This window comes from Scyliorhinus torazame, chromosome 2, assembly GCF_047496885.1.
Source record: "Scyliorhinus torazame isolate Kashiwa2021f chromosome 2, sScyTor2.1, whole genome shotgun sequence".
Taxonomy (NCBI): Eukaryota; Metazoa; Chordata; class Chondrichthyes; order Carcharhiniformes; family Scyliorhinidae; genus Scyliorhinus; species Scyliorhinus torazame.
The window spans coordinates 270,286,308-270,309,663 of record NC_092708.1 but is presented as its reverse complement, the minus strand read 5'-3'; the positions used below and the strand labels follow the sequence as shown (position 1 = coordinate 270,309,663).

The 23,356-nt window shown below is 48.8% G+C and overlaps 1 long non-coding RNA gene across 1 annotated transcript in view; it reads left to right on the top strand.

Moving 5' to 3' along the window:
* Positions 1 to 519: 519 nt before the first annotated feature.
* LOC140407880 (uncharacterized) overlaps positions 520 to 23,356 on the top strand; it is a 35,192-nt gene continuing 12,355 nt past the window's right edge. Inside the window, exon 1 of the long non-coding RNA XR_011939854.1 lies at positions 520 to 585. This is a non-coding gene — a long non-coding RNA (uncharacterized lncRNA). The remainder of the gene's footprint in view (positions 586 to 23,356) is intronic.

The following is a 23,356-nucleotide window of genomic DNA, read 5'->3' as shown; positions in this document are numbered from 1 at the left end:
ACTCACTATTGTTTTCCATGTAATTGAACAGTGTCAGTGTTGATGGAATGGAGCCTTTTCTCATTTCAGGCTGGTGTCCAGGTTGGGTACACATCAAGCAGCCACCCACCACCTTGTCCCAAATGAAGATGGATATCTATTGGCACAATATGACCGTTCCATTTTGCACATTGGCCATTTGCATTGCCTGTCAGATTGAGGTTGACCATCTGGGGCTGCATTTGTATGCCTGGTGGGTCCCAAGCCCGGTGAGAACTGGGTTTAAGGCTCTCCAAGTATTGTTTCATGTAGAATCCTTCAAGCTTGGGGGTGGGGTTTAAAAATAAAGTATCTCGCCCATAACCCTGGACCAGATTGAAATATAGGCCATGAGATGAAAGGATGGTGGCATCACCAAGTGCCATCCACAATTATTTCTTCACTATCCCATTTGGGAAACTACATCCTAAAAACAGAATATAGTCATTATAAATGTTCTGCTGGTGGGAGCTAAACTGAGTGGGTTTTTTTCTTTTAGAACAGCGATCACAGTTCCAAGGCACTGCATTGACTGTAAAGCACTTTGGGACTCCGAGGTTGTGACAGGTGCTGTTCAAATTCAAGTTTGTTCATATCTTAGAATTTCCTTTTGTTCTGTGCTGAAAATGGTCAATTTGGACAATGTTTGCCTGTGATTATTTTCCATGTAGGGTCTTTCCATTTGTTATTTATATTACAGTAAGACGTCTTACAACACCAGGTTAAAGTCCAACAGGTTTGTTTCAAACACTAGCTTTCGGAGCACTGCTCCTTCCTCAGGTGAAAGTGCTCTGAAAGCTAGTGTTTGAAACAAACCTGTTGGACTTTAACCTGGTGTTGTAAGACTTCGTACTGTGCTCACCCCAGTCCAACGCCGGCATCTCCACATCATTATTTATATTAACTTATCTATTTAAATACTATGTGGTTGCATCACCCAATTAAAAGTGTTAGAGAAAATGAAATGGAGCCCCTGAAAGCCAGAAAGTAATGCTCAAGAATTAGCCTTGGGGGGGGGGGGGGGAGTTTTTATTTGGAAAAGAGCTATCAATACTGCTGCTTTTGGGAGGTGTAGATGTCAGTAAAAAGCTTGTGTATTTTCCGAGTTTTTTGCAAAGTACATCATTAAACCAGGTGCAAGATTACCTGCTGATTGAAGTCAGTGTGTCTCTCTTTCCTGCTGCCTGCTCTCCAAGAAGCAAAAACCAATGGAATTCCTCTTCATTGCAAGTGGCAGGCCCTCCAATTCAGGATGCTTCATATGTCTGTTTATGTATGCAGGCAGTGCCACCAGCTGGTGGAACTCAAGCTATGGATTTATGAGCTGGAAGTGAAGCTGATTCGCTGTCAGATGGATGAATGTCCTGGATCCCAGATTTCAGGAGCTGGTTACACTCGAGCCGCAAAGTTCCGAGCAGGCCACCTGGGTGGCACGGTAGCACAGTGGTTAACATTGTAGCTTCACAGTGCCAGGGTCCCAGGTTCGATTCCTGGCTTGGGTCATTGTCTGTGCGGAGTCTGCACGTTCTCCCCGTGTCTGCGTGCGTTTCCTCTGGGCGCTCTGGTTTCCTCCCGCAAGTCCCGAAAGAAATGCTTGTTGGGTGAATTGGACATTCTGAGTTCTCCCTCCGTGTACCCGAGAGGTGGTGACTAGGGGCTTTTCACAGTAACTTCATTGCAGTGTTAATGTAAGCCTACTTGTGACAATAAAGATTATTATTAAGACTTGGAAGAGGTTAGCAGTGCAGTGAGTTGCATTTAATTTATTCATGAGATATAGGTGTTGCTGTAAGGCAAGTATTAATTTCTCTTGAAGGCGGCTGTGAGCCATCTTTTTGAACTGTTGCAATCCTAGTGTATAGGTACACGAACAGTGCCCTTAGGTAGGACGTTCTAGAATTTTGACCCAGCATCAGTCAAGGAATAGTAATTATGTTTCCAAGTCAGAATGAAGGTGTTGGTGTTCCTGTGCTTCTGTGGAAGAACCCCTGTTCTTCTAGGTGGTTGAGGTCACAAGTTTGGAAGGTGCTGTAAAAGGAGTGGATGAGAGTTGCTGCAATACATTTTGCAAATGGTACACTCAGTGGTGGGAGGAGTGAATGTAATTTCACAGTAGTGCTACCTGCCCTTCTCTAATTTGATGAATAAAGTGGTGGCTGCTTTGTCTAGGATGGTATTGAGCTGTGTGAGGGGTTAGGAGCATTCATCCAGGGGCATTCCATCATGTGGCTGACTTGTACTTTGTAGATGGTGGAAAGGGTTTGGTGAGTCAGGTGTTAGGAGTAATAAAGGTACTTTTAAAGGATTTATAATTTGTATGATTAAATGCAAAGGAATGGAAAGAAGGGTAAACCTGTACTTGGGTTCCTGCTGGGCAAAGATGTTTGTGGTGGGTTTTGGTTTCACTTCAAACTGTGCTTCTGTTGTGCTTTTGAGAAGTTACGGTTTGGAGAATAAATAAAAGGTAGGAAATGTCGTTGCTTAGCAACCAGGGGCTCTTTTTAGGTAGAAAGTCTTTTTAACTTTTGTTTTAGCTCAAATATATTTGCAGTTGGTTTATACGCCTAGTGAAGGAACCTCTCTCTCTGCTTTGCTGTAATAAAAGCCATACCATGAAGTGACAGTTAAGAAAACAAGTGCAGAGAGCTAATGTCCAGCTATTTAAGGAAACCAGAGAATGAAAAGACGTTTCTAAGAAGCCTGAGGTTGAAGGTGGAACAGAAAACTGTTGTGTAAAGATGGGCTGTGCTGAGAAAAAAGATGCCAGGAAGATATCTGAAGTGATTTTTGAGTTTGGGAGACTACTACAGTTGGGAGAACTTATTTGAAATAAGCATGAAGATCGGTGGCTGGATTTCTGAGATTGTGAGAAAATCTGGGAGGCAAAGAAAACCTAAAAGCGAAACCTTAATGGAAGCAGATGAGAGATATCATTGTTTTAAAGAAGATTGACAGTGTATTTGTTAAAAGTTGAATTTGAAATCACTCGTGGAGAAAGGAAGCTGAAGTTCGGAGAGACAAGGTGGCCCATGGTAAAACCGACAGAATACCCTTCGTCGTCCAGTACTTTCCCGGAGCGGAGAAACTGCAACATCTTCTTCACAGCCTTCAACACGTCATCAATGACGATAAACATCTTGCCAAGGTCATCCCCACACCCCTACTACTTGCGCAACCTCAAACAAACCATTGTTTGCAGCAAACTACTCAGCCTTCAGAACAGTGACCACGACACCACACAACCCTGCCATGGCAATCTCTGCAAGACGTGCCAGATCATCGACATGGATACCACCGTTACACGTGAGAACACCACCCACCAGGTACGCGGTACATACTCGTGCGACTCGGCCAACGTTGTCTACCTCATACGCTGCAGGAAAGGATGTCCCGAAGCGTGGTACATTGGCGAGACCATGCAGACGCTGTGACAACGAATGAACGGACATCGTGCGACAATCACCAGGCAGGAATGTTCCCTTCCAGTCGGGGAACACTTCAGCAGTCAAGGGCATTTAGCCTCTGATCTCCGGGTAAGCGTTCTCCAAGGCGGCCTTCAGGACGCGCGACAACGCAGAATCGCCGAGCAGAAGCTTATAGCCAAGTTTCGCACACATGAGTGCAGCCTCAACCGGGACCTGGGATTCATGTCGCATTACATTCATCCCCCACCATCTGGCCTGCGAAATCCTACCAACTGTCCTGGCTTGACACAATTCACACCTCTTTAACCTGGGGTTACCCCATCTCTGGATCTGTAAAGATTTAATCAGCTGCTAATACTTGCACTCCAAGCATTGTCTGGCATCTTTGTAACTGTCTATATATGTTTCTGGAACATACCTCTTCATTCACCTGAGGAAGGAGCAGCGCTCCGAAAGCTAGTGACATCGAAACAAACCTGTTGGACTTTAACCTGGTGTTGTAAAACTTCTTACTGTGCTCGCCCCAGTCCAACGCTGGCATCTCCACATCATGGCTACCATCGACACCGCAAACTGCCGGCTCAAAGTGGAGAGGATCTCCAGGAAGATCGCGCATGTAGACACTGGCATTAAGTTTCTACAAAGATACAAGATCCCGAAAGTGCTACAGATCACAAACCCACTCAAGTCGACCTACAACACAGACTACGCTGAGAGACTCTGCCGTCGCACCTCTCTCACACTCCTCAACCACCTCGTTAACCAGCTCTACAGCAGACGCTGCAACCTGGAAACCAAGATAGAGGCCATATTCTCAACCTGCGCTCAGGACACAGCAGACCAGCTGCGGAACACCGCCAAACAGATAGACAACAATACTATGCCACCTATATGCATATTAAGAACAGGAAGCTTGAGAAACTCGGCATCGCCACCAGCAGCAACAAGCCACCCCCGGTACCACAGTAGAAAACAATACAGGGAAATCTATTGTCAACTTGTCAGACTACACCCTTCAACCAGACGAAATCAAAGTCCTCAGCAGAGGGCTCAATTTCTGCAACCCCACCAAAATGGACCCCATCAGTCTTGCGGCAGACACGGAGGAATTCATCAGGCGAATGAGGCTCCGGGAATTCTTCCACAGACCCAAGAGGCCAACAGCGAACCCAAGCAGACTATCAATGAACCAGAACAGCAGACCGAGAGATCTGCGGTGCGGCAACCGAAGAGGAAAGAGTCGAATTGGACCCCTCCGGAAGGCCGCTGCCCTAGACTCGACATGTATGCTCACGCCGCCAGGAGTCGCGTCAATGCCAGATTCATCAGTCGCATTCACAAGACAGCCCCGAACGTCACCCAAGCACAACGCAATGCCATCCGCGCTCTCAAGACCAACCGCAGCATCGTCATCAAACCAGCAGACAAAGGAGGGGCCACTGTCATACTGAACAGAACGGACTACTGCAAAGAAGTATACCGACAACTCAACAACCAAGAACACTACAGCCAGTTACCCGCAGATCCGACAAAGGAACACATCCACCAATTTAACAGACTGATCAAGACCTTGGATACAGATCTTCAGAGCACACTACGTGCTCTCAGCCCACGTACTCCCCGCATTGGAGATCTCTACTGCCTACCGAAAATACACAAGGCCAACACACCAGGCCGTCCTATCGTTTCAGGCAATGGGACCCTGTGTGAGAACCTCTCTGGCTACATCGAGGGCATCTTGAAATCCATTGTACAAGGTATGCCCAGCTTCTGTCGCGACACGACGGACTTCCTACAGAAACTCCGCACCCATGGACCAGTTGAACTAGGAACATTCCTCGTCACAATGGACGTCTCGGCACTCTATACCAGCATCCCCCATGACGACGACATTGCTGCAACAGCCTCAGTACTCAACATCAACAACTGCCAATCTCCAGACGCAATTCTGCAACTCATCCGCTTCATTCTGGATCACAACGTCTTCACCTTCGACAACAAGTTCTTCATCCAGACACACGGAACAGCCATGGGGACCAAATTCGCACCCCAATACGCCAATATCTTCATGCACAAGTTTGAACAAGACCTACTCACCGCACAGGACCTTCAACCGACGTTATACACCAGATACACCGATGACATTTTTTTCCTTTGGACCCACGGCGAAGAATCACTGGAACGACTACACGATGACATCAATAAGTTCCATCCAACCATCATGGACTACTCTCCAAAATCAGTTGCATTCTTGGACACACTCGTCTCCATCAAGGACGGTCACCTCAGCACTTCGCTTTTCCACAAACCCACGGATAACCTCACGATGCTCCACTTCTCCAGCTTCCACCCTAAACACATTAAAGAAGCCATCCCCTATGGACAAGCTCTCCGTATACACAGGATCTGCTCAGACGAGGAGGAGCGTAACAGACATCTACAGAAGTTGAAAGATGCCCTCGTACGAACGGGATATGGCGCTCGATTCATCGATCGACAGTTCCAACGCGCCTCAGCAAAAAACCGCACCGACCTCCTCAGAAGACAAACATGGGACACAACCGACAGAATACCCTTCGTCGTCCAGTACTTTCCTGGAGCGGAGAAACTACGACATCTTCTTCACAGCCTTCAACACGTCATCAATGAAGATGAACATCTTGCCAAGGTCATCCCCACACCCCCACTACTTGCCTTCAAACAACCGCGCAACCTCAAACAAACCATTGTTTGCTGCAAACTACCCAGTCTTCAGAACAGTGACCACGACACCACACAACCCTGCCATGGCAATCTCTGCAAGACGTGCCAGATCATCGACATGGATACCACCATTACACGTGAGAACACCATCCACCAGGTACGCGGTACATACTCGTGCGACTCGGCCAACGTTGTCTACCTCATACGCTGCAGGAAAGGATGTCCCGAAGCGTGGTACATTGGCGAGACCATGCAGACGCTGTGACAACGAATGAACGGACATCGTGCGACAATCACCAGGCAGGAATGTTCCCTTCCAGTCGGGGAACACTTCAGCAGTCAAGGGCATTTAGCCTCTGATCTCCGGGTAAGCGTTCTCCAAGGCGGCCTTCAGGACGCGCGACAACGCAGAATCGCCGAGCAGAAGCTTATAGCCAAGTTTCGCACACATGAGTGCGGCCTCAACCGGGACCTGGGATTCATGTCGCATTACATTCATCCCCCACCATCTGGCCTGCGAAATCCTACCAACTGTCCTGGCTTGACACAATTCACACCTCTTTAACCTGGGGTTACCCCATCTCTGGATCTGTAAAGATTTAATCACCTGCTAATACTCGCACTCCAAGCATTGTCTGGCATCTTTGAATCTGTCTATATATATATATATATATATATATATATATATATGTTTCTGGAACATACCTCTTCATTCACCTGAGGAAGGAGCAGCGCTCCGAAAGCTAGTGACATCGAAACAAACCTGTTGGACTTTAACCTGGTGTTGTAAAACTTCTTACTATGGTAAAAAGATCATCTGGGTGGGGATTCTGAGAAATTCACAGGCATCATTCACTTGGGTTCAGAACGGAGTGTGTTTTTTGCCACAGCCAAGCCTGTGTTAAAGGAACTTTGTGTTACCGAGCCATTGTAGCTTAAGATATACTTTGTAACCATATTAACCTTAAAATCTGTGTATATTTGTGAAGCTAAGTGGAGAGTGAAGGAGTATTGTATCATAAGCTTTTCATGTTTAATTAAGTTTTTTCCCCACAATTAGTGGTCTTATGGCTCTGTTGCTCCACGCTATAAAAAATAAGTAAATGTTAAGGGGTGGGATTCTCTGTCCCACCAGCCCCGTTTTATGGCGCGACCCCACCCGCAGCGGGATTCTCCGTTCCCGCAGCCCATCAATGAGGTTTCCCATTGTGGCCACCCCACACCGTCGGGAAACCCGTGGTATGGTTGCGCTGACGGCAAAGCGGAGTATCCCGCTGACAGAGAATCCTGCAGATGGCCTTTTGAGCCAAGGTTCCATTCTGGGATCATCCATTCCAGTTATAACACCAGAGGTATGTTATTTTCAGCAAGGTACCCAATGGCTTGTCTGGCCTGAAAGCCGCAGTTTCCATTAAGTTTCTGGTCAGTGCTGACCACCAGGATGGTAATGGTAATGCTCTTGAATATCAAGGGGAGTAGTTAGGTTCTCTTTTTGAAGTTAGACATTGCCTGGCATCTGTGGCCTGAATGTTGCTTGCCACTTAACTCAATACTGGATTGGTCAAGACAATGCCCAGAGGAATGAACCAGTGATTAGCTGTCATTTATTTTTAACTGAAACAGATGTAAAGTGAGCACATGTCCTTTCTGTCTGCAAAGAACAGTGTATTAATGTATGTAGGGCGGGATTCTCTTGCCGACCGGAAATTCCCACCTGAGGTCAATAGACCTTTACATGGTCCATGTCCTGCCCGTGAAGAACGTGGGGCGGAAGAATCCAGCCCATAGCTTCCAGTGCGCGCACATACATCTAACTGCAAGCCCGACTGACTATCTTAATTGGTTGTCAGTGTAATTCTTAGCACACTGAGGATTATTTAGTAGGTGTTGTCGAATCGCAGAATCACATCTAATGTTGGACAGTGTTTTTTGAGTTTTGCAAGTACAGGGTGGTTGGGTACGGTCTGTACCTTGCCTGCTGTGAACAGCAGAAGGAACATGCTGTTCAATACAATCTGCCAGTCTTTGGGACGTTTGGTCTACATACTTCACATCTCTGGCACTGAAATTCATACACCACATTACTTATTTGTGTGTTGGGCAGAACGCTTTTTTAGTTTGACGGCAGCACCCTGTTAGTGGAGAATATCACTCGTGTTGCGTGATAGCAGGGTGAAACGGCTAGCTTCACCTGTTGCTCAAATTTTTGGGAAACCTTGCCCTTTCCGATTGCCGTCAATCTGAGGTAGACTGGACACTTTTGCAGGCTGAAAGTGATAGGCTTAGGCCTATTCATGAGCTTGCATAACGTACAAAGCAAAATGACCCGATCAGGGTCACCATTATCCAGTGGAATGCGTCTGATGTACCCTATTTCAGCATCAAGCCTGCATGGACTAACTGCCCTATTTAAGAGGTTGCCGAGAATACCAAACCTGTAGCATGTGGAACTGTATGAATCCTAACGTGTGTATTGACCGATGAAGGTAAGCTTGCAGTAGAGCATGATAGAGAACTCCCTGGCAGATTTCTCAATTAGTACATCAAGGAAATGGAGTTCATTTCATTGCTCCATTTCAAAGGTGAATTTGATAGCAAGTTGGAGCCCATTAAGACAAGTCAGTAAATTATTACATGCAGTTGCAGATTTAAATATAACAAACATATCAATCACATATCGGAAAAATGCAAGAGATAGGAGGTTAGATGTCATTTCATCAAAGTTAAGTTTCTCATGGAACCCTATGTTTGTGAGAGTTGAAACTAGAGGGGATCCCATGGCAACACTATCTTTGCGCATACATGGTGCCATTAAAACTGAACTCAACTGTGTGAGCTGCCAAGTTCATAAATTCAACGATGGTGCATCTAGATAACCATGATAAAGTGCTGAAACTCGCTTGCTGGTGCACCAGCTGCAGGGGCAGGCTGTGTCCAGGGAGATAATGAAGATCCGGGCTGGGGATGTGGTGTCAGAGCCAGGGAAGATAAATGAGGCATTTAGAGAGTACCACCAGGGACTTTATGAAGCAGATCCAGGAGGAGAGGAGTGGCACATGGGCGGTTTCTGGACAAGCTGGAATTTCCCCAAGTGGAGGAAGCAAAGAGGAGGAGTCCCTGGGGCTGAGGGAGATGCTGGATTGTATCAGGGGTATGAAGTCGGGGAAGGCCCCTGGGCCGGATGGGTACCCGGAGGAATTCTATAAGGAATTTGCAACGGTCCTGGCACCACATCTGGGGTATTTAATGAAGTACAGGAGAAGGGGGCGTTGCCGGAGACGATGACGCAGGCAGTACTCACACTAATTCAGAAAAATAATTCGTGGAATATGGGTCGTATAGGCCCATATCACTATTGAACATGGATGTGAAAGTGTTGGCGGGGAGGATGGAGGAGTGTCCCCCTGGGGTGGTAGCAGAAGATCAAACGGGCTTCGTGAAGGGCTGGCAGTTCGCGAGTAATATAAGATGGCTGTTGAATGTGGTGATGAATCTGTCGGGGGCTCTGGTACCGGAGGTGGTGGTGTCCATGGACGCAGAGAAGGCATTTAATCGGGTGGAGTGGCGGTATTTGTTTGAGGTTTTGGGAAGGTTTGGGTTTGGGCCGAAATCTGTGGCATGGGGATGTTTGCTGTATGTGGCACCAAGGGCGAGGGTGAGGATGAATGATATGAGCTCACAAAGCTTTGACTTACACTGGGGTATGAGGCAGGGGTGCCCGCTGTCACTGCTGCTGTTTGCGCTGGCCATAGAGCCATTGACAATGGCTCTCAGGGGGTCAGCAGAGGGGCGGGGGTTTATGAGGGAACCGAGGGAGCATAGTGTGTCACTCTATGCCAATGACCTCTTGCTGTATGTTTCGTATCCGCTGGAGAGTATGGGAAGGATTATGGGCCTGCTGGGGAGGTTTGGAGGGTTCTCAAGCTGAATGTAGGGAAAAGTGAGGTTCTCCCGGAGAATGAGCTGGCACAGTGGGCTAATTTAGGGGGATGCTATTTATGGAGCGAGGGATAGGTTTAGGTATTTGGGGATTCAGGTAGCGAGGGAATGGACGGGACTCCATAAGTGGAACTTAACAAAGCTTGTGGAGGAGGTTAGGGAGGATCATAAGAGGTGGGATACACTGCACTTAACGCTGGCAGGGAGGGTCCAAGTGGTGAAAATGAACATTCTGCTGAGGTTCTTGTTTATTTTTCAAGCTCTCCCAATCTTTATACCAAAGGCCTTTTTTCGGAAAATGGACACGATCATTTGTGACTTTGTATGGGCGGTGACGGATCTCTGTGTCTATTCGGAACCCTGGATATGCGTTACCCCTTTTTAGTTCCCAAATAACAGAAATTCAGGCTGCGCTGATGGATCTCTGTGTCTATTCGGAACCCTGGATATGCGTTATCCCTTCTTGGTTCCCAAATAACAGAAATTCAGGCTGTGTTTTTTTGGCAAAGTTACGTTGCACTTTATTTGTCAGCTTTTAGTGTCTGCTGGCAAACTCTTTGGTTATAATACAAACTTAGGTCAGATTGATTGTCTTTAGCGAATACAGTGGTTGCGTTTAAAATGCAACTTGTGGTAGTTTTTCAAATCATACTACACAGTACAAAATTATGGATTGATTTTAAATAAAAGAAAAATGGTGATAGCAAAGGCAGCAGCAAGACATAGGTTTCAGAAAGTGATAGATTGATTCCAGAATGGGTTTTCCCATTCCGACAAGTGATTTTTAAGAAGATCATTATCTTAAAGTTTCACCTTCTTTACAGCTGTGATTGGCTTCAACTAATTTATAATTCACTCAATTCAACCAAACTGTGATTTTGTAATTTTCCATGCCCAAGCTTGCTAATTATGCTTCTAACATTAATTAGATTAACACAGTTTTCGAAAAGTCATTATGACCCTGACTGACTGTTACCATGGAAACTGATTTGTCCAGGCTTCTGGCCAGTCTCAAACAACTTGCAAAATATGTATATTTTAAGTCTTACCTGATTAATTCTCTCACTCATGGTTTATATGATTTAGTCAATTACTCTAAATGATTTCTTAATTAAACCTTTTATCTACCTCATCTATAGATAACCAGAAAATCTGATTTCTGTCAGGCGGACAGGGTGGGGAGGACTCTGCTACAGAGGCAGCAGGGGGGGGGGGAGGGTGGCGTTGCCGAACTTGCTTCATTATTATTGGGTGGCGAGTGGCCAAGGTGCGGTGGTGGCGGGAAGGAGCAGGGGTAGAGTGGGTTAGGATGGAGAAGGAATCTAGTAAGGGGTCTAGTTTGAGGGCTATGGTGACGGCAGCTTTGCCAATGTCTCTCAGTAGGTATTCAAGGAGCCCGGTGGTGCAGTCCACAGTGAAGATATGGAATCAGTTGAGGCATTTTAGGGTGGAAGGAATGTCGGTTCTAACGCCGCTGTGCGAGAATCATGGGTTTGAGCCAAGGGGGATGGATAGTGTATATGAGGTGGAGGGAAGTGGGGCTGGTCAAGGTGAGGGATCTATATTTGGAGGAAGGGTTCGCCAGTCTGGAGGAGCTGAGGGAGAGGGTAGAGCTGCCGAGGGGAAGTGAGTTCAGGTATCTGCAGGTTAGGGACTTTACCCGAAAAGTCTGGAGGGGACTCCCTAGGTTGCCGGGATACGCCCTGCTGGAGCGACTGCTGCTTCCGGATGTGGAAGGGGAGGGACGAATTGGGGATATTTACAAGTGGCTGGGGGAGCAGGGAGGCGAGCGGGTGGTGAAGATCAAGACAAATGGGAAGTGAAGTTGGGAGGGGAGATCTATTGGGGAGCATAGAGTGAGGCACTGCGTAGGGTAAAGGGACCTCCTCCTGTGCAAGGATGAGCCTGATACAGTTTAACGTGGTGCACGGTGCATATGACTCGGGCTAGAATGAGTGGGTTCTTTCAGGGGGTAGCAGATGAGTGTGAGAGGTGTGGGTGGGGGCCAGCGAATCATGCCCACATGCGGGAAATTGGGATGATTCTGGTCGGGAGTGTGCTTAGCCAGGATAGTGGAGGAGGAGGTGGACCCGGATCCTTTGGTGGCGATATTTCGGGTTTCAGAGACGCCTAAGCTCATGGAGAAGAGGAAGGCCGATGTCGTGGCCTTCGCCTCTCTGATTGCATGGCGGTGAATTTTGCTGGAGTAGCGGTCGGCATCGCCACCGGGGGTAACGGCTTGGTTGGGTGACCTGTACGACTTCCTGCGATTAGAGAAAATAAAGTATGATTTAAGGGGCACTTCAGAGGGGTTTGAGGAAAGGTGGGGGATGTTTGTGACCGTGTTTGAGGGGCTGTTCGTTGCGGGGGAGAGGGTGGGTAAAATGGGGCAACATCTGTACAGACTGTATGTATGGGAAGCATGTTTCCCGGGGTGTTTATTCGCTATAACCTGTTTTGATACATGTTTGTAATAAAATACATTTTAATAAAAAAATAAAGCGCTGCAACATAAATACCTATGACTTCCTAAAGGGGAACATTAGTGAATAGGCCAACAATGTCAAATGAGCAATGGCGCAGCTTTGGTTTCGATATTCAAGTCCTGTATGGATTTTGCCGATTTATCAGCACTGGTGGGTTGCAGTAGACTACTTAAGCTGCAGTTTTCTGATTCAGGGAATTTAAGGGTTAATTTGTATCAAAGTCTAGTCTGTCTTTAATTTAGCAATTAACGAAAGGTTGTTTGGTTTGGAAGAAAGTGAGTTTAATCCAGCTCTAAAAAAGGGCTTGTACAGCTGCAGCAAGTTGATTAGGTAACTAACTTAAGCAGGTTTTCAAAAGCTAGGTTAAGAGAGCACAAAATTGCTTTTGTCTGCATTGGGAGTACTGCTGTGGTTGCAGTAGAGTGCTTTTTGAGTTTGGTGATTGGGGAGTTCGGTGAGGAGGGATCGAGATGATCCTTTCATTTTCAATCTTTCCTCTGAAAGAAGAGTGACTGCCTTGGTAAGTAGAACCTGGTGAGTATTTCTACTGTCCTTGATATACAATAAACTAGAAGAATAAGTAAAGGGAGTAATTTAAGTATAAGCCATAGCAGTGCACCGCGGCCATGTGGAATGCTCCTCTTGCGCGATGAGGAAGTTCAGAATACTTCCAGTGTCCAGGGTGACCATGTGTGCAGGAATTATCTTCAGCTGAAGCTACTCAAAATCCACGTTTCCGAGTTGGAGCTGTGACCGCACTGCGGAACATTTGCAGGGATGAGGTATTTGTTGATAACACGTACAATCAAGTGTTATAGGTCACTGCAAATAAAGAGCACACAGGCATAAAGGCAAGGGGTGATCGCCAGACAGAATAAAAGCACTAGGTGGGTAGTGCAGATGTTCCCCTGCGTCAACCTCCCTCAAACAGGTTTTCTGTTTTGGACACTGCTGAGGGAGATGGTTCCTCTGGGGAATTCAGCAAGAACCAAGTCTGTGGCATCATGCTTGGCTCAACTGCTTCTGCAGATGTGGTACCAGGATGGTTGCCTACCTGGTGCCAGGGTCCAGGACATTCTGAAGGGGGAGGTTGTGATCCATATCATTGCCAACGACATGGGTAAGAAGAGCGATTGAGGCCCTGAAACCAGAATATAAGGAGTTAGGAATAAATTGAAAAAGCAGGGCCTCAAACGTAGTAATCTCAGGATTACTCCTAGAGCCACGTGCCCTCAAAAGTAGTAATCTCGGGATTACTCCCAGAGCCGCGTGGTAGTGAGAGTCTGAATAGGAGAATAGACCAGATTAGCGTGTGGCTGGAGAGATGGTGTGGGAACGAGGGATTTGGAGTCTTGAGGCATTGAACTCAATTGAGGAAGGTGAGACCTGATGGGTTGCACCCCAGCATGACTGGGGCCAGTATCCCCTCTGGGGTATTTGCTAGTGCTGTTGGGGAAGGTTTATACTAGTGGTGAGGGATGGGAACCTGAGCGTGGAGACACGAGGGGAAACAAAGGTGGAAATGAAAGACTGGGAAGTAGAAAGCAAAAGCGGAATGCAGAGGAAACCAGGGCTAGCAGAAATAGGGTACTCTTTTTTTATTAAAAAAAATAAAATAATTTTAAAAAAAAAAGAGATGCATGCAACAAGGGTGCTGCAATAATTGTCGGTGACTTCAAACTACATGTAGATTTGGAAAACCAAATTAGCAATAATGCTATGGCGGATGAATTCTTGGAGTAAGAGGGGTTTTAAGGCCAGTATGTCGAGGAACCAACCACAGAACATGCTATCCTAGATTTGGTATTGTGCAATAAGTAAGGGATTGATTAATCTTGTGTGGGGTTCCTTACCGAACAGTGACCATAACATGATAGAATTCTTCATTAGGGTGGAAAGTGAGGTAGTCTGATCTGAAACTAGGGTTCTAAATCTAAAGAAAGGAAACAACGAAGGTATGAGGCGCAAGTGGCTAAGACAGATTGGGGAACTTTGTTAACAGGCATGACAGTGGATAGGTAATGGCTAATATTTAAGGAACTAATGCATGCAGTGCAACAGTTATACATTCCTTTCTGTTGCAAAAACATAACAAGAAAAGTGGCCCAATCATGACTCTCAAACTAAATTAAGGATAGTATTAGATAGTATTAGATTCAAAGAGGAGTCATAAGGATTGAAAGCAGTTTATTTTTCCCCTCTTCATCAATCTCTTGGTCCTCTACTGAATTTAGAGTGTGAGAGTAAACCTGCAAGGGACATAAACACAGATTGTAAAAATTTCTGTGAGTATACATAAAGAAAGATAAGTGAAGACAAATGTAGATCCCATACAGTCCATAACGAGAGAATTTATAATATAAAACAATGAAATGTCAGAGCAATTGAACAACTGCTTTAGTCTGTCTTCACGGAGGAAGGCACAAATAACTGCCCAGAAATTCTAGGGAACCAAGGGTCTAGTGCAAAGGAGGAATTGAAAGAAATTAGTATTATTAAAAAAATAGTGCTGGAGGAATTGATGGGACTGAAAAGTGATACATCCCAGTGTACTAAAGGAGTTGGCCAAGGAAATAATGGATGTGTCGGTTGCTATCTTCCAAAATTCTGTAGATTATGGAACAGCCCCGGTGGACTGGAGGGTGGCAAATGAACTCTTCTATTTAAAAAAGGAGAGAGGGATAAATATGATTTACAGGTTGACCTAACATTAGTAGTAGGGAAAACTCTAGAATCTATTATAAAGGATGTGAATACTGGACACTTTGAAAATATCATGGGATTAGACAAAATCAGCATGGATTTATGAAAGGGAAATCGTGTTTGACAAACCTGCTGAATTTTTTTTTCTGGACAACTAGCAGAACAAATGAGGGAGAACCAGTGGATGTGTGTTTGGATTGTCAGAAAGCTTTAAAGTTCCACATGAGAGATTAGTGAGCAAAATCAAAACACATGGGATTGGGGTAATATAATGGCATGGATTGAGAATTGGTTAGACAGGAAAGAGAGTAAGAATAAATGGGTCTTTTTCTGAATCGCAGGTGGTGACTAGTGGAGTCCAGCAAGAACCAGTGCCTGGACACCAGCTATTCACAATATACATGATTTGGATAAGGTACCAAATGTAATATTTCCAGGTTTGCTGCCAACGTGAAACTTGGTGGGAATGAAAGTGGTGAGGAGGATGTGGCGAGGCTTCAACGTGATCTAAACAAGTTGAGTGAGTGGGCAAATACATGGCAGTTGCGGTATAATGTGGATAAATGTGATGTTATCCACTTTGGTAGGGAAAGCAGAATGGCACAGTATTATTTAAATGGTAGATTGGGAAATATTGATGTACAAAGGGTGTCTTAGTACACCAGTCACTGAAAGGTACTGCAAACAATTATGGCGGCACATGGTGTCTTGGCATCCATTGCAAGAGGACTTGTGTACAAGAGCAAGGATGCCTTACTGCAACTGTACAGGGCTTTGGTGAGACCAGACCTGGAGTACTGTGCTGTTGTGGTCTCTTTGCCAAAGAAAGGATATACTTGCCAGAGAGGGAGTGGAGTAAAGGTTCACCAGATTGATTGCAGAGGTGGTTGCATTGTCTTTTGAGGATTATGTGGTCAACTAGACCTGTATTCATTGGAGTTCAGAAGAGTGAGAGGGGATCTCATTAAAACATATACAATTCTTACAGTGCTGGACAGACTGGATGCAGGAATGTTGTTTCCTCCAGAGGGGATTTAGAACAAGAGGTCACAGTCAGGATACGAGGTAGGTCATTTAGGAATGAGGTGAGGAGAAGCTTCACTCTGAGGATGGTGAGCCTGTGGAATTCTGTACCACAGAAGGCAGTGGAGGCCAAGTCACTGAATATGTTGAAGAAGGAAATAGATTTCTAGATGGTAAAGGTGTTGAGGGGTAAGGGGTATGGTGGAGTATCAGTCATGATATTGAATGACTGAGCAGATTCAAAGGGCTGAAATACCTGCCCCTGCTCCTATTTTCTCATCTATGAAGGAATCCTTCACTGTGTATACAGAAAATGTGCTCAAGCTGGAGCCTGGTTCACCCAACCATTTAGCAAAGTCATGTTGCTTATAGCCCGTTTTTTGACGCAACCCGTGGGGAAGGGAAGAGAGAGGTCCCCCTCCAACTTCTATGAAACGGACCAGAAGTGTAACGGCCAAAGGAGCGGCGCTGGAACAACGGGAGAAGCGAGGGAAAGAAAACAAAATGGCGGCGGCCAGGGACTAAGGGTTCATCAAGCGCTGCTACGAGGAGATGAGCAAGGCGATGTTGGCGCCTATGCTTTCGGCAATTGAAGGACTCTGGATAACCCAGAAGGCCCACGAAGCTAAGATCCAGGAGGTACAGAAAAGAGTCAGTCAGAACGAGGACGAGCTCGTGGACCTGGCGGTGAGAGTGGAGCAGAACGAGGCGCTACACAAGAGGTGGGCGGGAAGACTCGAAGACCTGGAGAACAGGTCGAGGAGAAAGAATCTGCGAATCCTAGGTCTCCCTGAGGGAGTGGAGGGGGCCGATGCCGGGGCATACGCGAGCTCGAGGCGATGATGGGCACGAAGGCCCCTTCGAGGCTGCTGGAGTTGGACGGGGCACATCGGGTGATGGCGAAGAAGCCCCAGGCAAATGAGCCGCCAAGGGCGATGGTGGTGAGGTTCCACCGGTTCACGGACAGAGAGTGGGTCCTGAGATGGGCCAAGAAGGAGCGGAGCAGTAAGTGGGACAATGCAGAGATCCGAATATACCCGGACAGGAGCACGGAGGTTGCAAAGCGGAGAGTGGGTTTCAACCGGGCCAAAGCGGCGTTGTACCGGAAAGAAGTGAAATTCGGAATGCTGCAGCCAGCGCGACTGTGGGTCACATACAAGGGCCAACACTATTACTTTGAAACGCCTGAAGAGGCGTGGCCCTTTGTACAAGCCGAAAAGTTGGACTCTGAGGGTTTGTGAGGGTGGGGGGGATGTTTGAGGTTTGATGTGTGATGGTTGTTGTATATAGGGGGTCAATCACGCGGAGGAAATGTTACATGGGCTGGGGGAGAGAGACAAGGCCACGACAGGAGCTGCGGCAGAGGGGCGGAGCGGGCTTTGGAAAGCGCGTTTTTTTTCCCCGTGCGTGGGATGAAAGGCGGGAAGGGGAACGAAGGAATGCATATTGATTGGGAGACTCCCACACGGGGAGGTCAATGGGACGGCGGGGTAAGCCGGGGTCAGCAGGCGTCAGCTGACTTACAGGAGTGACATGGGGGGAGCAAAAAAGCTAGACCGGGGTCTAGCGGGGGGGAGGGGAGGGGGGGAAAAAGGGTTGCTGCTGCACTGGCCGAAAGGGAATGGGACACAGAAGAGGTGGTTGGGACAGGGGTCCCCCGTCTGGGGGACTGGAGGGCGAGGGAGGCGTGGACACGGGACTGGCCCAGAAAAGGAGATGGCTAGTTTGGGGGGGGGGGGGGGGGTGTTGAGAGCCCCTCCAATCCGGCTGATAACGTGGAATGTGAGGGACCTGAATGGGCCGGTGAAGTGGGCTTAAAGGGACTGAAGGCGGACGTGGTCATGCTCCAAGAGACACACCTGAAGGTGGCGGACCAGGTCAGGTTAAGAAAGGGATGGGTAGGACAGGTATTCCACTCGGGACTGGACACGAAGAATAGAGGGGTGGCAATATTGGTGGGAAAGCGGATGTCATTTGAGGCCAAGACAATGCGGACAATGGAGGGCGATATGTAATGGTGAGCGGTAGGCTGCAAGGGACGTGGGTGGTGTTGGTAAACGTATATGCCCCGAACTGGGATGATGCAGGATTCATGAAGCGCAGTTGGGGCGCATTCCGGACCTGGAGATAGGAGGCCTGATAATGGGAGCGGACTTCAATACAATGTTGGATCCAGCACTGGACCGCTCCAAATCAAGGACTGGAAAGAGGGCAGCACGGTAGCCTTGTGGATAGCACAATTGCTTCACAGCTCCAGGGTCCCAGGTTCGATTCTGGCTTGGGTCACTGTCTGTGCGGAGTCTGCACATCCTCCCCGTGTGTGCGTGGGTTTCCTCCGGGTGCTCCGATTTCCTCCCACAGTCCAAAGATGTGCGGGTTAGGTGGATTGGCCATGATAAATTGCCCTTAGTGTCCAAAATTGCACTTAGTGTTGGGTGGGGTTACTGGGTTATGGGGATAGGGTGGCGGTGTTGACCTTGGGTAGGGTGCTCTTTCCAAGAGCAGGTGCAGACTCGATGGGCCGAATGGCCTCCATCTGCACTGTAAATTCTATGATAAGAGGCCGGTGGCGGCCAAGGTACTTAGGGGGTTTATGGATCAGATGGGGGGAGTGGACCCATGGCGGTTTGCAAGGCCGCAGGCCAGGGAATTTTCTTTCTTCTCCCATGTACACAAAGCCTACTCCCGGATAGATTTCTTTGTTCTGGGTAGGGCGCTCATCCCGAGGGTGGAGGGGACGGAGTATTCGGCCATAGCCGTTTCGGACCATGCCCCGCAATGGGTGGAACTGGAGCTGGGAGAGGAGAGGGACCAACGCCCGTTGTGGCGGCTGGATGTGGGACTGCTGGCGGACGAGGTGGTGTGTGGGAAGGTGAGGGGGTGTATCGAAAGGCACTTGGAGGCCAACGACAATGGGGAGGTGCAGGTGGGGGTGGTATGGGAGGCGTTGAAGGCGGTGATCAGTGGAGAGCTAATCTCCATTAGGGCTTGTTGCTCTTTTTAGCCTTAGTCTATTTGCTCTGTTTAGGTCACCTTTGCTCATGAGTCGCCAGGTATCTTTCTGATAGCGCCACATGGTTCAAGTTCAGGTTATGATTAATAACACAGCACACCGCTTAGTAAGGATTAAAACAACGGTCATTTATTATATACAACAAGCAATATTAATACCCTAATACTACTTTCTATACAATAAACCTATCACTACTGGCCAATACTTAACTTAGGAAGAGCCCACCAGGTCAGGGAAACGAATGGCTTGTCCAATCAAATCTGGCCCGCGGGATTCAAAAGGCTGCTACAGGTTGCTGGCTAGGTGTCTCTACCGGATAGCGATCGCTGGATTCAAACTTACTATACCGGTGGCTGGTCTTGCGAAGGTCTCGAGCAGGCGAAGATGAGAGAGAGAGAGATCTGAACTTGGACCTTCACTTTTATAGGGCCCAGGGGCTTCCCGCCTCCCGGGGCGGCCCTTGACCCTGAGTCCCAAGTGATTGGATTCTGTCCCCAATCTCTGGGGTCGATGTGTCCAATGGTGAGGCGATTCCTCGATCGGGGGGGTGGTCGCTCACCTGTCTTTGTTTCGGCCACTGCAGGCGCCGACAGGTCTGGCCCGGTATTCAATTGCTAATATGTTGCAATTGTTCCCGGGGATAGCCGATTTAACTGTGGATGTCTGAGTAGATTAGGTGGAAACAGTCCTGAATGCAACTGCAGATACCTGGGTTGATGGGCTGTTGGTAGCCCTGAGTATCGATCTGGGCTACGTTCCCAGAGCCGAATATGCAATACTGTCTGCAGCTGCCTGCTTGTGTCTTCTTGGCTGCTTTTCCCAGCAGTCTTTCGGGTTAGCCGTTTTAAACTGGGTTTTGGCCAGATTAATCGGAACGCAGCCATTTTACATGGCTACCGGCTCATAGGGAGAAGACAGAGGGTATGGAAAGGGAGAGGTTAGTGGGGGAGATTTTGAGAGTGGACAGGAGATACGCCGAGGCCCCGGAGGAAAGATTGCTTGGGGAAAGACGACGGCTCCAGACGGAGTTTGACCTGTTGACCACAGGGAAGGCGGAGGCACAGTGGAGGAAAGCTCAGGGGGCGACCTACGAGTATGGGGAAAAGGCTAGTCGGATGCTGGCACACCAGCTCCGAAAGAGGATGGCAGCGAGGGAAATAGGGGGAGTCAAAGATGGAAGGGGAGCCACGGTTCGGAGTGCGACGAGAATAAACGAGGTATTTAAGGCCTTTTATGAAGAGCTGTACAGATCCCAGCCCCCAGCGGGGGTAGAGGGGATGAGACGATTCCTAGATCAACTGAGATTTCCGAGGGTGGAGGAGCAAGAGGTGGCTGGTTTGGGGGCACCAATTGGGTTGGAGGAGCTGAGCAAGGGTTTGGGGAGTATGCAGGTGGCGAAGGCCCCGGGACCGGACGGGTTCCTGGTGGAGTTCTGCAGGAAGTACGTTGACCTGTTGGCCCCGCTACTGGTGAGGACCTTTAATGAGGCAAGAGAGGAGGGGACCCTGCCCCCAACAATGTCGGAAGCGGCAATTTCTTTGATCCTAAAGCGGGACAAGGACCCACTGCAATGTGGATCGTACAGGCCGATCTCGCTCCTCAATGTGGATGCAAAGTTGCTGGCAAAAGTGCTGGCCACGATGATCGAGGACTGTGTCCCGGGGGTAATCCACGAGGACCAGACGGGATTTGTAAAGGGCAGGCAACTAAACACCAATGTGCGGCGGCTCTTAAACGTGATAATGATGCCATCGGAGGAGGGAGAGGCGGAGATAGTGGCAGCTATGGACGCGGAGAAGGCCTTTGACCGAGTAGAGTGGGAGTACCTCTGGGAGATGCTGCGTAGGTTTGGGTTCGGGGGAGGGTGTATCAGTTGGGTTAAGCTCCTTTACAGAGCCCCGATGGCGAGTGTAGTGACGAACCGGCGGAGGTCGGAGTACTTTCGACTGTACCGAGGGACGAGGCAGGGGTGCCCCCTGTCCCCCCTGTTGTTCGCATTGGCGATCGAACCATTGGCCATGTCATTGAGGGAGCCTAATAAATGGAGGGGGGTGGTCCGAGGGGGAGAAGAGCATCGGGTGTCGCTATATGCGGATGACCTGTTGCTGTAAGTGGCGGATCCAATGGAGGGGATGGTGGAGGTCATGCAGACTCTAAGGGAGTTTGGGAGTTTTCGGGCTATAAGGTCAATGTAGGGTAGAGTGGGCTCTTTGTATTACAGGCGGGGAACCAAGAAAGAGGGGTAGGGGACCTACCGCTGAGGAGGGCGGAGGGGAGCTTTCGGTATCTGTGGATCCAGATAGCCAGGAGTTGGGGGACCGAACATAAACTGAATCTGACGAGGTTGGTGGAGCAAATGGAGGAGGATTTCAAAAGATGGGACATGCTACCGCTCTCGCTGGCGGGTAGAGTGCAGTCGGTCAAAATGGTGGTTCTTCCGAGGTTTCTGTTTGTGTTTCAGTGCCTTCCCATCGTGATCACTAAGGCCTTTTTTAAGAGAGTAGGCAGGAGTATTATGGGGTTTGTGTGGGCGAATAAGACCCCGAGAGTAAGGAGAGGGTTCCTGGAACGCAGTAGGGACCGAGGAGGGTTGGCGCTGCCAAACCTGGGGAGCTACTACTGGGCAGCAAATGTGGCGATGATCCGCAAGTGGGTTGTGGAGGGCGAGGGGCGGCATGGAAGAGGATGGAGATGGCATCCTGTAAAGGAACGAGCCTGGGGGCGTTGGTGACGGCACCGCTGCCGCTCTCACCGACAAAGTATACCACGAGCCCGGTGGTGGCGGCGGCAACGCTAAGGATCTGGGGCCAGTGGAGAGGGCACCGGGTTGCAATGGGAGCATCGGTGTGGTCCCCGATCAGGGGTAACCACCGGTTTGTCCCGGGGAAGATGGACGGGGGGTTCCAGAGCTGGCATCGGGCGGGGATTGGAAGAATGGGGGACCTGTTCACCGATGGGACGTTTGCGAGCCTAGGGGCACTGGAGGAGAAGTTCGAGTTACCTCCGGGAAATGCCTTTAGATATATGCAGGTGAGGGCTTTTGTGAGGCGACAGGTGAGGGAATTCCCGTTGCTCCCGGCACAGGAAGTCCAAGATAGGGTGATCTCGGGTGTATGGGTCGGGGAGGGCAAGGTGTCGGAAATACACCAGGAGTTGAAAGAAGAGGGGGAAGCGCTGGTAGAAGAGTTGAAGGGTAAATGGGAGGAGCAGCTGGGGGAGGAGATCGAGGAAGGTCTGTGGGCTGATGCCCTAGGTAGGGTTCATTCCTCCTCCTCGTGTGCCAGGCTCAGCCTGATACAGTTTAAGGTGGTTCACAGAGCGCACTTGACAGGGGCGAGGTTGAGTAGGTTCTTTGGGGTGGAGGACAGATGTGGAAGGTGCCCAGGGAGCCCGCCGAACCATGTCCATATGTTTTGGTCATGCCCGGCACTGGAGGGGTTCTGGAGAGGAGTGGCGGGAGCAATATCTCAGGTGGTGAAAGTCCGGGTCAAGCCAAGCTGGGGGCTAGCAATATTTGGAGTAGTGGACGAGCCGGGAGTGCAGGAGGCGAAAGAGGCCGGCATTCTGGCCTTTGCGTCCCTAGTAGCCCGGCCAAGGATCTTGCTAATGTGGAAGGAGGCGAGGCCCCCCAGCCTGGAGGTCTGGATAAATGATATGGCTGGGTTCATAAAGTTGGAGAGGATTAAGTTCGCCTTGAGAGGGTCTGCGCAGGGGGTCTACAGGCGGTGGCAACCGTTCCTAGACTATCACGCGGAGCGTTAGAGGAAGGTCGGTCAGCAGCAGCAGCAACCTTGGGGTGGGGGGGGGGGACGGGACGTGGACGTCCTGGGAGGAGGGGGGGGGGGGTGAAGGGGGGGACTGCCTGGGAGGGTGGATGCGCAAGAGATAACCTGAAGGGTTGGGGAAACTGGCACGTACGGGAGAGGGCCCATGTACAAAGCTGTGTAAATATGTCATTTTGCCATGTATATATCTTGCCCTGCACGATTTCTCGTTTTTTTTGTTACGAGGGGGGGGGGGGGGTTATTGTTTGTAAGGGAGAAAAA